General features: G+C 38.1%; 1 protein-coding gene across 1 annotated transcript in view; it reads left to right on the top strand.

The window, feature by feature from the left end:
• The window catches only part of DKK2 (dickkopf Wnt signaling pathway inhibitor 2), a 98,242-nt gene that overhangs the window by 25,798 nt on the left and 53,093 nt on the right, over positions 1-19,351 (top strand). The window lies entirely within an intron of this gene.

Below are 19,351 nucleotides of genomic sequence, written 5' to 3'. Positions count from 1 at the left end.
TTCTAAACAGTCTTGAAAATATCTGTTTAGTAAAATATCAAGTCTAGGAAACCCTTCTATTGTTATTACTACTAGTAACAATTTTATATGACTTATAATTTTCTTAGACTACTAAGCCCTCAAACTTGGAAACAAGTATAAGTCTTACTTGACACTAAATAAATAACTTGAAGTGTAGAGAGTGTTCGGTTTGCACGTGTGTGTGTGTGTAGGATGTTGTTGTGTGTATGAGACATTACAGGAGCTTTGGCCTCTCCCTTTGTTCCTCCACGTTCTGGCTGGAGTGAGCTTTCAAAATTGCAAATCTGATGGTGTCTCTCCCTTTTAAGGTAAAGTCTATCTGCTTTAACATGACGTACAAGTCCATGACTTACAAGAGTGCTTATCTTTTTTTTTTTTTTTTTTTTTTTTTTTCTTTTTGCGGTACGCGGGCCTCTCACTGTTGTGGCCTCTCCCGTTGCGGAGCACAGGCTCCGGACGCGCAGGCTCAGCGGCCATGGCTCACGGGCCTAGCCGCTCCGCGGCATGCGGGATCCTCGCGGATCGGGGCACGAACCCGTGTCCCCTGCATCGGCAGGCGGACTCTCAACCACTGCGCCACCAGGGAAGCCCAAGAGTGCTTATCTTTGCCTAACACTTGGTGCTGCTTCTTTTTCCCGTTACACATTTTACTTGGGTAACTCTTGCTCATCCTGCAGACTTTCCTGAACTTCTCAAGACAAAATAAGATTCCTATGTGTTCCAATAGCACCCAGTATTTACTCTCATTATAGTTGTTGCTACCGTGAATATTTTTGGTCAGTAGTACCCCTCAGTCCCCATTTCTACTCAAACTGAAAATCATATTTTTCACCATTGTGTATCTAGTGTCTAGTACAGACACAGAGTAGACGTGTAGTAAATATTACTTTAATGAATGAATAAGTGTTGAATTATAAATCTTTTAAAGTGTCTCTCAAACATGAAACGTGATTCCATGTTGCTTTTTATGTAGTCTACTTAGTTTTTAATTAGTGGTAATTAGAGAATACCTATTTTCTTTTATCCTGTTTTATCAGAGGCTGAAACATAAGCAGGGTGATTACTAGTCGAGAATATTGGAGTTGAATCAAACAAGGTGCAGCTAGGAAAGGAGTAAGGGTCAGGAGATGAGATGGGGGTCTAGTTGGGGAAGTTTCTCATTCTGAGAGTTGATGTTTCCCAAGGAATCAGCAAACCTGTATAATGACATGCAATCACCTCCCACTGTTTACCTGAGTCTTAGCAATATCAAGTATGTCATTATATGTCTATCGTTGCCATACAGCATGACTTCATCAACTAGTATACCAGCTCCTAAACTCAGCTACATACTAGAATCACCAGATGCCCTGGTTGCACCTCAGAACAATTAAATCCCCTGGTGTAAAATCCAGGCATGGATTCAGGTGATTACAATGTGCAGCCAACTTGAGATCCACTGTACTTGAAGATGACAACAGAACTACTGATTTGGAATTATAGTAAACTCCATCTTTGGGTTAGAAAATCACCTCAAGTTGTGAGCCATAGCGCCACCATACTTCAAATATTTGATTTCTTCTCAAAACATTTCTTATTTTGTACTGGTATAATTTTAAACTCTATTTATTTAAAAATACGAATGGGGTCACCCTGATTATTTTCAGGAGTGCTGAAATAAATGGCTGCTTTGGCAAGAAAAGATCATTGGTACATATGAAAAATAACCTGTTTTCTTACCTTTCTTAAGCCTCCGCTGAAAAAAAGAACTTAAATTTTTCATGATCATATAAAGAGAAAACAGAGCGTCTATTACTTTTGAGTCCATTGACACAGAGGGCATATTAAAGTTCCATGCAGGAGCTTAAATTTAAGCACAAACTTAAGAGAAAACACAAATCTTCTGTCTTTTTAAAATGAGTTCAGGATCATTCTATCATTCATTAACTTAAAAAAGCACAGTTATTGTGATAGTTGCTCTTTCAAGATATATGCACCCATTTATTTTGTCCATTAGCTCTGAAAATTTGAAGTGAAGTTCTATTTTAAAGAATGTCTTCTCTTTATAACATCTAAACCACTATCCTTTTGAAAAGTTTTCACTGTTTATCAATGTTTGATATCTTTGTCTTATTAACACTCCTTATTTCCCTTCACTTTCTCCTCCAAAATAGCTGTATTTTACTTATAACCAAGGAAGGTTAAAATTTTGTTTCAGTTTGCTCTCAAAATACTATACTTCCCATTCAAAATTTGAGAACAATATTTTTGCCAGAAGGTTCTTATGTAACAGTTGTATGTTTCCTTAATTTTCACTTGATTTGCTTTGTACAGAAACAGGACACAAGCCAGAGATTGTCACCTACCTTTTCACTTCTTTCACGAAGTCAGATCGGGAGGTAGAGAGGGTAAGTGCAGGGGATGAGCGAGGAGTAAACAGAAAAGGGGAAACCACCTGCCCTCAATTCGGCCATCAAATGAATCACACAGAATTTAACACTTGACAAATACTGTGCACTTAACATGATCTTGGAGTCACTAAAGATTTCAACCAGACTCTAGAAATTTGATTCAGACAAACCTTCTTGGTTACCAAAAGATCGTTTGCCGAAGGTATTCTTTCTCCTACAACCAGGTGCTGCTAAGCATGGAAAGAGGAGCTAAGACCAGGTAGGACTCCCTCCCCGGGGTTTAGTTAGGTGTATAGAAAAGTGGACTGCTTTGAAACGTTGTTGTGTTGGAATTCCTCCTTCTGAATCATGCTGTAACACCCTACCCACATTACCAAAATTATATCTTCAGCCATGGTGATCATTAATAACACAGAAAAAGCTGCTTGTTTTTTTAAGTCATTTTAATGCGAGCCCTCAAACCGTTACCCTCCAGCCCTTTATTTCTGACATTTACCTTCCAGCTCATTAGCTACATTCTAGCTCTTTGATTACTTTCTTAGCTCTTTAGTTTTTATTTCCAACGTTTTCTTAAATGATGGAATTGTCTTTGAAGCCACAACTGAGTTTTACACAGAAGGTTATTATTTATTTTAAATTCCCATTGGCATTACAATTCTAGTTTCTGTATAGTTATGCTGTTTTAAAACAGGAGACCATCGTCTTCTCTGAGGAGTCTCCCCAGTGATTCTGGTAAGCTGCCAGATGTGGGAACTCACTGCTCTAGAAACAAAAGTATTTATTAAGTGAGATTGAAAAACTTCTTGTTAACTAGTGTAGCATAATCAGTGAAACTCTACTGATAATTGTACGATCATAATATAATTTGTCTAACAGAGTGTCTGAGCCCATTAGAAACTAAAACCGAAATAAAATAAAAATCTCTGCATTTTATCCTCCCACTTAAAAAATACTTGAAAACAGCTTCTACCTCGTAATCGCAAGTTCAGAATAATAATGCAAATGGGCTACAAGTGGTGTAGAGGTGAATAAAGAGAATGGTGCACGTCAGATACCACAGAAAAAACAAAGAATGCAGTGATGTCAGAGCATCGTCAAAACATCTCCATACATTTTGGGGAGAACTGTGTTGAAGGCATCAAGAAGGAAGAAACAGAGCTTCTAGGTCTTTCTGCCATTGCACATTTTAAAATTTTCTAATTTTTGTTTTCTCTTGCTGCCGTAACAAATTACCACAAACTTAGTGGTTTAAATCAATCAAATTAATTATTTTATAGATCTATATGTTAGCAGGTCAGCACTGGTCTCACTGGGCTAAAATTAAGGTGTCAGCAGGCCTGAGTTCCTGTCTAGAGCTCTAGGGGAGAATCCATTTCCTGGACTTTTCCAGTTTCTAGAGGTTTCTCACATTCCTTGGCTCATTGGACCCCTTTCTTCCATCTTCAAAGCCAGAAACAGACAGTTGAATTCTTTCACATTGCATCACTCTGAAACCTTTTCCAGTTTTAAAGATCTATGTAACTGGATTGGGCCGGCCCAGATATTCCAGACTAATCTCCCCATCCCAAGGTCTTTAGTATCTGCAAAGTCTCTTGTGTCATGTGAGATAACATGCTCACAAGTCCCAGGGGTTACAGGATATGGACAACACTGGGGGGACATTATTCCTTCTATAACATGTGTGACCTTTAGGCAGTTCTTTTGTACACCCCATCTTCTATAAGTTTATTAAATCATAGTATTATATAGTGAGTGAGGTCAATTTTAAAACTTTAGTAAAAGAGTTTGTTGGCGGGCTTCCCTGGTGGTGCAGTGGTTGAGAGTCCGCCTGCCGATGCAGGGCACACGGGTTCATGCCCCGGTCTGGGAAGATCCCACATGCCGTGGAGCGGCTAGGCCCGTAAGCCATGGCTGCTGAGCCTGTGCGTCCATAGCCTGTGCTCCACAACGGGAGAGGCCACAACAGTGAGAGGCCCGCGTACCGCAAAAAAAAAAAAGAAGAATTTGTTGGCAACTGCAGATGACTTGTGGTTAATGGTAGAATAGATGTTAATAGATTCTTAACTGGGGCTTTGGTCTAAATCAGCCTTGAAAATTTCTTAGGCAGATATCATTGTGAACCCTAGCATAGGTCTATCAATAAAAACCAATACAATCCATATTTTCTTCATTACTGGAAGGGATTACTAGAATTGTGATGTGTATGAGCATCAGATACAGTAGTTAATAGATGAAAAATGTATTTCTCTAAACCCTTGAATCACAGTGAAGTGCAGTACCACGATATCACAATATAAGAAGCACTCTGAAACTGAGTAATTCAGCAGCATATTCATATACCCAATCCCTCACTCACTCTGTTGTACAATTTGGAATGGTGGGCTTAATTAAAATTGTTCTCTGTCTTGCACTCTATTTTATAGATTCTTGCGCTCTTTCTCCCAATCCGCGTAGTATTATGAATATAAGTTATGCTGAACCATGTTGCTTCATCACTTCTAATTTTGACCATCCCTCATAAGAAAATAAATAAATAAAACAAATAGGGAATATGAATTCCATCCCTATGCATTCTTTCCCCCATCTTGTAGTTCAGTTTGGAATGCAAGACTTACACACACAACTTCTTAGAGCGGGCATCTCAAGTTATAATGTGCATACAAATTACCTGGGCATTTTATTAGAATGCAGTTTCTGCTTTAGCAAATCTGGGGTGGAGCCTAACATTTTGCATTTTAACAAGGTCCCAGGTGATGGGATGATGATGGACCTAGTTTCAGACAGCTTAGTTGTACCCTGCTGATGATTTGTTGTTGTCATGGTAAACCCACCAGCAGGAAAGGAAGCTGCTGGTTCAGGCGTCTGGCATATATGCTTGGCCGAGAAGCCAAGGGGGCCAAGCTACTATCTGTGGAACTATGACTGAATGCCTCTAAGTCAGAATCCTGCCAAGGCTGAGCTTTAGGGCAGTGCCACCAAGCCTTGAGCCTCCTATACCTTTGGCCCAATGACAATGAAGGCTGCTGGGCTGGGATCCCGAGGCCTCTCTAGTCAGCTAAGGGAACACTGGGAACATGAGTACATTTGTTAGGACTAGAATGATGGTAAACTACGCCTGGGCAGAATGAAGCCTGAGGAAGCTCTGGTGGAGATCCGTAGCTGTCCTGTGCAGAACCTTCTTCTGACTCGCCTGCAGGAGAGAAGGACTAAGCCGTCCAGGAGCTGGTTCCCTCTGAAGTTTCTGTTCCCTCTGAAGTAGCAGGCACACATGGCGTGTGCCATGTGAAGAGGAAGGCAGCAATCTATGAGCTAAAGATTGTCAACAACCACCAGAAAAGACAGGGAACAAATTCTCCCTCAGCACCCGCAGAAGGTGCTCTCCGAACAGCCCCTACCTGTTAAGTAACAAGGCTTTAGAGGACTTGAGCTATGGAAGAGCTCACTATCAATCTATCCCTAATCCTGTAGGAGGTGCCATGAATTAGGTACTATTAATCATTTATGGAATGTGATAACTTATCTGACACTATGCTACGCATTTTATTTATGTATCTAATTTAACCCTCACAATGGTGACAAGAGATGGGTATTATCCCCATTTTACATAAAAGGAAGTGAAAGCTGAGCAAAGTCAAATGATTTGTTCAGGATTACATAGTTTGTAAGTGGCACAGTTGAAGTCAGACACATCTACGTTATTCTAGATCCTGGAATTTTAATCACTGTGCTATGGTAACTATTTCAACAAGGAGTAGACCCAGAACCCCAGGTCCAGAAGTTAGACTATTAGAATGAGACTGATTTTTAATTTTTCATACCATTTTTAGGGCATGCCAAATTTGCTTTTGACTCAACATTTATGTGATGACTAGTGGTTTTTCTCTTCCTTTTTCTCTCTTTCTTTTTTCTCTTCTTTTTCTTTTTGGCAGTAGAAGTCATTGAGCCAGCAAAGCAGAAGCATGTGAAGCCCTCCAGCAGATAAACATTTTCCATTCACATTTTGAAGAGAATAAAAAAGCCAAATAAAAGAACCCAAATGGCAAACACTGTAAAGCCATTCCTTCATAAAAATAAATTTTTAGTGGAGAGGTCTTTCATTTGGAAATTTGATCCAGCTTCTGCTTATGGAAAAAGCAAGTAAAAGGCAGGGAGAAGAGCAGTAGGTCTGCTAACTATACAGCCACACGGTGATACTCTGAGTTCCAGGATACAAAAATGTAGACTTAAAAGATCTGAACAATTTGTTTGCATATCTATGCACTGTGAAATCAGGCATTGTGAAGAAACAGTGTCTTGTAGCTAGTTCAGAATGATATAATTCAGGACAGATTTTTTTTTCTCCAACACATGGTTTTGAAATCAAAGTTTTTTTTTTTCCTTTGAAGCAAGATGGAAAAGTCATTATGTATCAAGTGCAAAAAATTAAGTGCAGAGTAAGATTTTCATGGTAGGTAACATTCCACTTCCTGCTTATCTTTGATTGGGTGAGTATATTTCTTGTCAGCAAAGACCAGGGGTTTTCTAGGGCTGAGGTCTGCAGTAATCCACTAAAGGTAATGATGTAATGATAAGGCTTTCACATTCCAAAGGACAATGATTTTTCTCTGTTGTGAATTAAAATGTTTATTTTTTTCTAACTGTTCCCGAAAATTTCTTTAATGCATTGTTATATGCCTTTCCTTATGGAAAACAAATAACTTTTCATTCCTTTAGGTTAAAAAATAACAGTCCATTCTTTTGTAAACACAACATATTGTACTTTATGATCAAGACAACACACCAAATGGTGTGAAAGGTGGCAAGCCATGATTCTCTGCCCTGTGTGATCTTAAAACCTGCAGATAATCTGAGATAAGAAGGAAGAAAAAGAAAGAGAAGGTACGGTTCCTACTGAGCAAGAGATACCTCCCAGGTTTGGGGCTAAGAGCTTTAACGATCTTATTTAATCTTCACAGCAGTCAGTACCAGTTAATTAAAACCCCAGTTCTGTTGCCTTCAAAAACCTATTTCCTTAATCTAGTCTTGAAAGCACGAATGTCATCATTATAAGAGTTAAGATGCTTATTTAGAAAATTCTTAGAAGAGGAAAGCCTTTAGGATTACCAAGATCTCTATTAATTTCCTAGGGCGGCTTTAACAAAGTGAGTGGCTTAAAACAGCAGAAATCTATTCTCTCACAGGTCTGGATGGGAGATGTCTGAAACGGAGGCGCTAGCAGAACCATTCCGCCTCTGAGGGCTCTGTAGGGAAGGGTTCTTTCTCACCTCTTCTGATGGCTATTGGCAATCCTTGGCATTCCTTAGCTTTGTATGTTGTATAGATTTACAATGCTGGAGAGTTGTAAAGCCTGGTTGCACTGGGGCTTTATATTTCTAAACAGAGGGTAGATTTTTTGTTTTGTTTTGTTTTTAGCAGAGAGAAGAGCCCTGTCCGTCTGACATGGGGAAAAATCAAAAGAGGTCAGTCCTCAGACCAGTCATACCTGGGTTTTCTCTCTCAGGAATCTTCAAATCTACGATCTTAGCACCAGCTGCAGTTAGTACATGTCAGGTAGTTGTGAAACGGAGAATAACTACTTACCTCAACTCTCACAGGTTTTGAAGGTAGTGAGATCTAAACTTCCTAGCTGTATGGCCATGCACAAGAGACTAAATTCAAGTTTCAGTTTCCTCATCTGTAAAACTGAGATAATATTCAGTGCAGGAGGATTTTATGAGACAGTACATTTGAAGAGTCTGGCAGATAATGGACCATTCGTTCTCTTTGTCCTTTGACTTATGTGGGTGCGCTCTGTCTCAAAGGGGTCACAATTTAGGGAATCTGGTACAAGGCCGCCTCTGTTAGCATATGAAATAGGAAAAATAGATGAAAAAAGACTAGCATACAGAAAGACACCGAATAGTTACCAAATAAACTGAGGTACACAGGTATAAACTTGCCCTTTTTCTCCTTGAATAGAAGCCTCCATCCTGAGTCAAGTCTCAGGTGCTAAAAGCAGTTTAGTGTCTAGTGTTGCAAAATGGATGGTACAAGTTTTGCTTAGATTTAAAAATTCATAATCATTTTGTCTAAATCTTGTAAACAGCATTCTTTATTCTAATTGAAATGAGTGCTTATTTTTGATGAATTAAACAGAAACACTGTAACTTAATCTCTAGCCATTAACATCACTTCAAAACTGTTAAACTGTGGTTTTCCAGTCTGTTAATGCTAGCAAAGAAAAATCCATAGTAAAAGCAAATTTGCCATTAATCAAGGACCATTCTTCTTAAAAGTAAGAATTTATTAGACATATAGCAAATCTTAAGTCCAATAAGTAAGTTTTAGTGGGTTTTTATCTTTGATTATTTATAAAACTATGCATTGTTTTAAAATATTTTGGCCTGTTGATGTTTATATTTTCATTTTATCACCCTTTACACACTTTACTTTTCTGCAAATATGTCTGCTCTTATCTCTTTACGTATTTCTTTTCATATTACATATTTCATTATCACGTTTATTCATTTTCATAGTGATAAGGTTTCAAAACATTCCCCTTCCTTTCACAGACACACTTCTTTCTACCAGAATTATTTGAAGAGCTGAACTCTTACCAATTGAAAATACTCCAGTTTATACTTAAAATTTACATTGTACATATGTCTATACACTATTAAAGTAAGAAGAAAAAATACAAAAATTTGACTTAGATTTTTTTTAACAAGCTATTTGTTTCTTATGTAGCCATATACTTTCGAACTAAAGAAATAAAAGATTGAATTAGAAAAAGAAGTCCCCTAAAAAAAAAGATAGATACATATATACGTATGTATACACATACACACATATATATATATTTAAAGATTTTCTTTATAAAGTAGGGTCACATCTAATGCATTCTTAAAACCCTAAAACATGCAGTGACCCAGGGCCTTGTGCTAGGTGAGTTACGTATTTCAGTTCTGATTCTCATAGCAACTCTAGAAGGTAGGCTTAGGATCATCAGGGAAGTAAAGTAACTTGCCTAAGGACACAAAAGCTAAACTCTGAGGTCAGGTTATTAATCCAGGTCTTTCTGATTCCAAAGTTTGTATGCTTTCCCTGAAGCCAACTCCTGCTTTTTTTACCCTAAAGAAACTTAAAGTGGATGGCTCTGAGGAGGTACTTTATGCATCTTGGTGAACTCAGTGACCCTCACTTTTAATGTTTCAGTCGTTCCTCTGAAAGTTTCTCCGATAGTATCCAGGAATCTATTTTTATCAGCTGCAAAATCACATACTTATAATCAATTTATGTGATTATACTTGGGATTTATTGCCTCAGATGTAAGCTCTCTAATATGGTCATCAATTTGAAGTACTATTTAATGCTTTCTGTAATTAGTACAAATAAACAGATTTCTCTCTCTAAATAAGACATTAGGACAGTTTTTCTGATTAGCTATAGCTATTTGTATATGGCTCATCTTCAGAAAATTTGACAACAAATTTATTGAATATACACTTGTGAAAAGTATTATTAATATCTTGTAGAACTGTTCCCTTTACATGAGAATACATTGAAGATTTTCTTTTAAAATTACATCACTATTCTCTTTTGACTAGAGCTACTGTGTTAAACGAGATTTATTGTAAACTGCTTGGTGGCATCCATCTCAGAGAGCTGCCCTTTACTGGAGTAAAGGAAGGGAGGTAAACATACCTTTATGCCCTTGCACAACCAAAGTGATTACGTACTTTGTCAGAAAAATGTGGGTACACTTAATGTACTATTCTTCCAGAAAAGATGCAAAGCAAAATAACTTGTTTGTGGTCAGACAGAGGGCTACAACATTGTGAGACTGAAACAGAATGGACCAGAAAAACTCAGTACATTCAGAATAGATCAGAAAATATGATTCATTTACTTCATGGAAAAACAGGATGTCTTGATAGGTGAGAAGGGAAAAATGTCCTTTGCTTAAATATTTCAAGTTCTCTCTGCCAGTTGTTTAGCATTCTCCTCCCTCACCTGCTTAAATGTTCACAAAAAGGGTGTTTCATATGCTGAACAATCTCTGGATCATCCTTGTTCTTGAACAGTCCTGACAGCTTTAAGACTGTAATTCTAGAAACAGGAGCCTGATATTAAGCATCTGGACATGCTCTCCATTATTTCCTCCCAAAGAAAACAATAGCTGGGTAACGTTACACTCTAATGGAATCCATTTTCACTAAATATGTACATTTAGTCAGATGCAGTTTGGTAGACCATAAAAGAGAAAAAGAAGAAAGTATTTAAAACGAGAAGGGCAAGTATTGATATAATGCCCATTAAAAAGTGTCTGAATAACTGATTACACATACATACATAATTGCAGACATGAATATTTATTTCAATACACCTGAGTCTTGGAAAGTTTTGAGAAGAAATATCAGTATTTAGCTACCAGGACCTTTATAATGGATGTTTTGGTTTGTGGACTTCCTGTGTTCCTGTCGTCCAATAATTTTTTTCTGTATGAAATTACAAGGAAGATTTTTCATTGGCATGGTAAAGGAAGAATTGAACACTAAGGAAATTAAAAAATATATCTCTTGAGTGTCTGGATAGCTGATTGGCCCCAGATAAACTTGTTGATACTCTTGGTAATTTCCTATATTTCAGGAGGAATTGAATCTATTTGCATATTGACATTATATGCATAAATATGATCTATATATTCCCACCAAAACATGTGGCATTTGGCTGATAAAAAATCTGAAAACCATTTCAGAGGATGAACAAATAAAATAATTGAAACTTTTAACCTGGAAAGAATGTCTAGCAGTATTTTAAGTGCTGATACGGAGGTGCTACATGTTAGGACCCTGTGCTAGATGCTGAGGATACAGAAAGAGTTCTTGTATTATATAGCTAGTATGATGGAAACAGTTATTCTTTGTAACTGAAAGAAATAACTGGGACTAATGGTTAGGTAGGCATTACAGAGATTAAACTTTAATTTTGTTTAAGGTAAAAATTTTCTAAAAGTCAGATTTTATGAAAGTAAATGGGCTGTTTTGTGTTATAGAACTCTAGGAATGTTCTAAAGGTAATTGTGTGCCAATTTGTAGGAAATATTTAATATATATTAGTATATAAATATGGCGTAACTTCCTACGTTTCCTCTCAACTCGATGATTTCTTTTCAAAATCATATGTAATTTATTATTAGTCAAAGTTAGCTCAGAGTTAACCTTGGCCTACAGAAAAAAGCTAAACTAGGTGTCAGACACTTTTCAGAGAAGCAGGGAAACCTACTAGTTGTATTCCTGTCACAACTGCCTTAGAAAGGAGAGGGCCAATCTTGCGCAGCTGTTTTTCCTCATCTCACTGGATTTTAGACTACAAAAAACAGGCCACCGAAGGACCTATGAAAACCTGTCTCCATCCCATGGCCCAGTAATTTTGTGTGTGAGGTTAATCACTAGATCCTGCCCTTTCTTTGATGTCTTGGAGGGTGAGGGTAGTTGTGGCCTCCAAGATCTGTCAACTTCAACATCCACCTGATTTCATAGTTTACCATAGAATTCTGGGCTTGAAAGAACTTCATTCAAAAACTTTTCTTGATATCATATTAAATTTACAGTCTTACATACTTAAAATGAGAGGTGTTCAGTTACCTTTCCTGGAAATAGAATGGAATCCTGATCAGAGCACTGGAAACAAGAGAGCTCTAAGTTTATACTTTTCTCCTTATAGTTGCATATTCCATGTCTTCCATAAATTGAATCATAGACTATTTTTCAAATCTGATCTACAAATCGTTGCAGTTGGGGCCAGCTTTGTATCTGAACACTTATCATTTAAGAGATTCTGTGACTCTGAAGATCTGGAATGACAAATAAACTTTGTCTCTATACATTCTATTTGATTTTCATTACAAATGAAAGCTTTCCAAAGTAGACTTTTTTGGTTTTTTGTTCTTCAGCACTTTCCCCCCACTTTAAGGAATATCACAGAATTAAGAGTTTGGGACAGATGGCTAATTAAGTAAAAATATGGAAGTAAAATTTCTTTTGCATTTCTCATGGCTGAAGGGTACTTAAAGGTACATAGAATCCTGTTCCATAGTGACCTTATTCTGAACATGAGAATGATTTGTTTTCTCTCCTACATTATGTAGGCTCATGAAAATTCGTATTGGTAAACTTATTTTTAAAAAATTTCTTCAGCAAAACGTGAATAAGCAAGAGGAAAATGAATTCATTCATTCTTATTTCATGAAAAATAATAGAACATCCATTGAGGCTTTTATCTAATCTGAAAGTGAAAAAAATGTCAATGAGTGGAACACTGGTGAAATTTCTGAGTAAAGTTTAATTTTAAATTATAAATTTTTATATAAAGTACTTGAAGTAGGAAAAAGAATTTCAGAACTCTGGTCAATATATTTACAATAATGTCTATAGCTAAAGAAAAGTGAAATAAAAGGATTAACAAAAACACTATACATTTTAATTGCTGACTTGTTAATTCTCAAAAACGTCTTAGAAAATGACATCAGGACTATAATGAATCTCAATATGATATTTAATATTATGAAATTCTGGAAACAAAAAAGGGAACAAATTGGATTATAGGAAATTAATATTTTAGGTAATAATTTTAGTTTACATATAATTAGTACTGTTAATGTACTAATTATAATAGTATTATAATATTATGGTATTAATAATATTATCTATAACAAATGAAGCCAGGTTTTTTTATAAAATAATATACCAATCCTGAGAAATTTTCCATGGTAGAATAACAACATATTTTACTAGAAAAATAAATGAGGAAATAACTCCTACTGTCTTAAGCTGTTTGAGCAGTTAACTGCATGTGTCCATGTGTTGGCCAAACAAGAGCCCTTGTAGTACTTGCTCTTGTGTCAGCTCTTGTGTCAGTCAGCAAGACGGTCCTCAGAGGATCACTGGGACTTCAAAGGAGAGCAGCTGGGGGCCAGATGGGGCGAGTGGTAGCCACGAAAGGGTTAATTTGGTAATTTCCTTAGCAAAGTGTCTTCTTCCCTGGCAGCTTTCCTATTATTTACACAAAAAAGTCATGGTGCTGAATTATAAGAGAAAAAGAATTGGTCTCTAACCTTCAAATTACTTTTCTTCTGCAATATCTGGTTCACTCAGTATAACCCACTCTTATCTAATTCAGAATTATTATAAACTTTAATTGTGAACTTGTTATGAGGATCATCTGTGAGCGAGTCTGTGTGTGTGTGTGTGTGAGAGAGAGAGAGAGAGAGAGAGAGAGAGAGAGAGAGAGAGAGAGGGAGATGGTTTGGGAAGAGGGATGGATCTAAAACTTGGACTGAAATTGTGTAAATGAACTCAGAAAATTTATCTTAAGTGAATGTAAGCAAACCTTCAGATCTCTTGTGGCCACATTGGTCTTTGGAAGTAGTCTGCAATGCAAGGGCATTGCATGGCAAACTCATAGCTTGGCTTTTATCCTCATGAGGTCTTAGGTTGGTAACAATCCGGGGATAAAGGAAGCTAAATGGCCCCACTTGGTGAGAGGAGAGGAAGGTATGAGAACTTAATAGTGGAGAGGCTGCTAAATATAGTGTCTGCTGGCCGTTTCCATAAACCACAAAATGCTCTTTAAGTTCTTCAAACCAAATTACTTCAACCACTAGATAAGGTTTCAACGCATGATATTATTATGCTGCAGCCTTTTTTCCCGCTTCCAAGTTAATATCTTTGTTTTGATTTTGGCTGGGGAAGTTCCTTTGTTGGTCAGCTGCAACATTTCCATTAATTCACATAAATTCCCCATCTCACAATGCTTGCCAGTTTTCTCCCTGCCCAAACAGGAGAGATAACATTCGCAGTGTTGCATGAAACATCTAAAATTAAAATTATTTTTCCCAGAGCTGGATTGTGAATAACTTTGATATTATTCACAACCTTCCTAATCAAAGCAATGAACTTGGGAATACTTTTTATTACCTAGGAACTAAAAATCTTTATGATATTAGAAATTATTTATAGGTTTTAAAAAATAAAGGGGTACCAGAATTGCTTCAGAGATTTCAAAGAAATCCTGCCCGGAGCAGTGATCCCTGAGAGCTTATATGGCATTCCCCTTCAATTCCTAACATCATGGAGTTACCCAATAGGCTTCATGGGCCTAATCCAGCAATCTAATCAGTCACCAATCCAAGTGGCCAATATATTTACTAAATATCGATCAGGTGTGAAGCAAATGGGTCCTCATAGACACTGCGCAATGATTACGTGGGCAAAGTTAACTAGAATTTCACCGTGTAAATAAACTAGAGAAATCAGTCTGTTAGTAGAATGATTAGGAACCTCCATTTACTGAGCGCATTTTACCATGTATCAGGCATGGGCTAAGTACTTCATAGACACAATCTCTTGAATTACTGACAACAACCAGAGAGAGAAACATTATCTTAAAAATTTTACAGATTTTTGGGCATATGCTCCTTTAATCAGTTTGCCCAAGGGTACATGGTCACCAGTGGAAGAGTCAAGATTTAAGCAAGATTCTGAAGGCCATGCTCTGAACCCTTGCTACTCCATGCTATTGAATTGAATCCTGCTTAGCCAGGCTTTGGGAAGAACGGAAAAGAATAAACTTCTTTGCACTTGAACCGTTTTCTGATTGAAAGGAACCCAAAGAGAGATCCATACTGGTTCTGTGCAGTATCCATATGAGATATCCATAGCTCCTGAAAGGATCCCCATTCAATCCATATGCAACTCTTTCTTTCTCAGAGGGCACAGGAACACCTGGTGAGGTCTCATTGAAACAGCTATGTGATAACAATGATAGCAATAAGCCCAAAGAGCTTTCATCTGTCAGGCACTGTTTTTTTTTTTTTCCGGTACGCGGGCCTCTCACTGCTGTGGCCTCTCCCGTTGCGGAGAACAGGCTACAGACGCGCAGGCTCAGCGGCCATGGCTCACGGGCCCAGCCGCTCCGCGGCATGTGGGATCTTCCCGGACCAGGACACGAACCTGTGTACCCTGCATCGGCAGGCGGACTCTCAACCACTGCGCCACCAGGGAAGCCCAGGCACTGTTTTAAGTGCTTTCCATGCAGTATCTCAATTCCACCTTCACAGCAACCCTGAGGTAAATTCTCATGTTCTGGGGCCAGAGTTAAGTGGGGGTCGGGAGGAGATTTTTCTACTCAAATATGTGTGTAAATGCTACCTACTGTATTCTCTTTTTAATGATTCATAGTTCACATTAGCCTAGTAAAGGCTCTGAGAGTTTCTGCGGTAAAGAAACTTATCTTTGTTCTAGCCAGAATATTCAAAATTTATTTTAATATATACTCCTATCGCCACTAACACCTATTAACATGCCACAGAGTACAGATTGAGGATTGCTGTTCCAGATCTTCAGTAATAGCCTGAATTCAGAAGCAAAGCCATGGGCAAATCTTTAATGGCTAGGAGGTGGGGAGGGGGGGCAGCCCGTGGAGAGGGGTGTTACTCCAGTGATTCTATAGACCACACCAGGGACACTGGGCTCAGGTGAGCAAAGCTGCATTCCACGTGCCAATCAGAAAGTTGTCTGCCAATGCAGAAATACATAGAGGGAAAGTCTGGCGCTTAAGTACAGGTTGGCACTCGACCCAAACCTTTGAGCATTTCTGCTATTTTCTAATGCAAATCTTTCATCTAATGATCTGGTGATTCCGTGGCTTAGGGCAGACTAGCACCATGAATGTAACTGATGGTAACAGGGTAAGTCTGTTCAAGCAGAGGTAATCTTGTTACATTTGCTTGTGAAAATTGTTGGTATTTCACAGCCTGCTGCTTAACTCAGGACTCTGGGGAAAGGTTTAGCAAGTGATTTAGATTCAAAATCCCGTCACCTTTCTGGCTCCATGGGATCAGTTTAGAGTTTAGCATCAGGACAGAGACCAAAAGGAGCCATGCAAGGTTGGCCGTGGAAACAACTGGAGTTAGAGGATCCGAGTGGCAAAATGAGTAAGGGAATGAACTGTCACTGGAGTTCAGGGTTTGAAGCTGAGGATGTAGAATGAATGGTTATGAAGCCTTCAAAAGTGTGAGCACCAATGAGGAACCTCATTAATGGGTTGGATTTGGAAAGATACAGAGGGCTCGAACCTGTGTCCCCGGCATTTGCAGACGGATTCTTAACCACTGTGCCACCAGGGAAGTCCTTCAATGACTTACTATGAAATAAAAAAAACTTACTAAACTTTTTTTATATTTATTGCGCATTAAAATAATATTTTGGATAGGTTGGGTTAAACTAAGTATATCATTAAGATTAATTTTGCCTGTTTCTTTTCACTTTTTTAACGCGGTTAACAGAAAATTCTAAATTAGTGTGTGGCTCCCGCTAATGGACACTCCTGCTGTAAATCTTGCCCACACTACTGTAAATAGCCCCTTTATACTCTTCAAATACACAGCTTAAATATGCCATCAGTTTTGACTGGTGGAACCTTAACTGATTCCACTAAAACCAAAGAAAGACCCAAAAAACTGTGACTAATTTTATTTCTTGTGAGTTAAATCACCACTGTGTTTTTAAAGAGAAAAAAAATAGGCTTCTTTGGGGGGATACATATATTCAGTAGGCACTATTAGCTTGGCGACACTTGGCTTTTAATGTTTCCTGAACAATTTTTACAGTGTGCTCTAGAAGAGTAATCCTCAAAAGTGTTTCCGGAATGGAAGGAAGTATTAATATTGTTAAGTAGCTATCAGATGCCAGAAAATTTTTTGATAGATTATCCAATCTCCCAGACCACATTCCGTTTCTTCCACAGCCCCACGGGTAACACTTTCAAACAGACCTAGAAAAGACCATAGCTCACAAAACTTCCGTGAAAAGGAGCTTCTAGCGGAGGCTTGTCAGGTCACTTGCAGGAAGGCAGAGACAGAGGTTTGGTGGCATGAATCGAGCTGGTCCGGGCAGGCTGCGTTCTGCTGAGCCCACCGCCAACCCCAGCGCAGTCTCACCCCATCCTTAATCAGAGTGCTACGTGGACCATTAGACAGTCTTGCTTCCCTTTAATGACACTGGGAAAGGATGAGGATGTAAAGAGAGGCTCAGAGATGTAAACTGTACCCAAGTCACAAAAGGGACGAAGGTCCCTTCGTTGGGGTTGAAAACATCATAGTGCTGCCTCCCATTCTTATTTTCAATCTATGCATAATTTGATCCTCCTGCATTTGACTCTGACCTACTCTGTAATTCTTCATGGGAGTTTTAAAGTGATGTTTACACATGTTAGCAGTTGTTGCTTCGGACTTCACTGTATCCTCCCTAGCTAAATGGGTGTGAAATAAAAATGTGTTTTTAAATGCAGGTAGGGACTGTACTTGAACCCATGTTAATTCTGGAACTGTGCACAGCTGTGTGACATTAAACACTAAAAAGGGAATTACAGGAACCGCCAGAATCACTGCAGAATTGGTCATGGTTTTGTACTCCTTATTTAGTGCAAGGAATTCTTTGGGTGCATAATAAATAGTGACTATCTGATTAAATGTAACAAAGAAAGGGATGCTCCTTCCTTTATCCATTTTATATTTTTGGTCTGATCTAATATGACTGTGTGACTATCTAGACATGCTCTCATCTAAACTCTTTCGAAACTGAAAACAGAGGCAGTGTTACCTGGGGATTAAAAGAGAGCTTGGAAGCAGGCAGACCAGAGTTCAGCTGTGTTATCTAGATGCTGTATGACTGTGGCCTAGCTCCTATACCTCTCTACACCTCAGTTTCCTTGTCTGCAAGAAGAGGGTAACAGCATAGCAGTTAGAGTTCTTCAGGTATAAGCAATAGAAGCCAACTCTGAAGCAACCTATACAAAATCGTTTTTAAAAAGGAATTTATTGTAAGGATATGAGAAAGCTGAAATAATCACATGAAGGAATGAACTGAGCCTCAGAAGAGCATGAACCCATGGCACTCCAGGGTTCTAGAAAACAAGACCTTTGGGGCCTTATTAGGGCACCTCAGCCAAAATAAAAGACCTCTTACAAAATTTCATCCTTTGGCTTTTTTACTCAAGATGCAAATTACCAGAAAGAGTCTGAGTGGCCTAGTTGAGGTCCTGCCTTCCTTTCCTTGATGAAGGGAGGGCAGGAGAAGGAAGGGTGCCCCCACTGACAAACTGTAGCAAACGAGGGAGGCTGATTTCTTAAATAAAACAGCAGGGTGATGTTACCAAGGAAAGGGATATGGGTGCTGAGCAAGCAAAGAAATGAAGTATTTTACATTCTCTTGACTTATAGAGTCATTATGCTGTTCAAATGAGATCACTGACATAGGTACACACAGTTAACAGTACATATAAATTGTCAAAGATAATTTTTAAAAATTATCAATAAGAAAAAATTCATAATTTAGTTTATTCTCCTCATTATGCTCTCAGAGCATATTTTAAACACACACGCACACAGAGCAGTCCCTTAGATTTTACTAACGGGGGTACTGTAACAATTTGCTAACTAGATAGACATATATGGAGAACAAAGTAAGTAGTAATTATGTCCCAAATAGATAGCATGCAATTACTTAATTAAAAAATCTGCCTTCACTTTTTCAAACATAAGCCAACAATAAATCCCACGCCATCTATTTTAGTTATGGTAAATCATAGTCATATGTGGTCGTGATTATGGCTAATTGTGGGATAAAGGATTTAATTTTAGAGTATGAATGAAATACACTCTTGTTGACATTTATGCATGACAGTCTCGGAACAATAGGGAAAGAGCTAACAGCCAGGTGATGAAAATCAGCCTATAAAGAGAATAATAAAGAACATTTAAATCAAGGATTCTGATTCTTAATGATGGTACTGATGATTCTGGAAGCTTGGGCTCTCCATATTTAGAATGCACCAGCTGCTTCAAATTAGAGAGACTGTAGACTCTTCTGACGTGGGTTCATTGATGGGGTGTGTGTGTG

Source organism: Neophocaena asiaeorientalis, unplaced genomic scaffold (genome assembly GCF_003031525.2).
Source record: "Neophocaena asiaeorientalis asiaeorientalis breed wild unplaced genomic scaffold, Neophocaena_asiaeorientalis_V1.1 scaffold584, whole genome shotgun sequence".
Lineage (NCBI taxonomy): Eukaryota > Metazoa > Chordata > Mammalia > Artiodactyla > Phocoenidae > Neophocaena > Neophocaena asiaeorientalis.
Note: the sequence above shows the minus strand (reverse complement) of the source record. Positions and strands in the feature narration are given on the sequence as shown.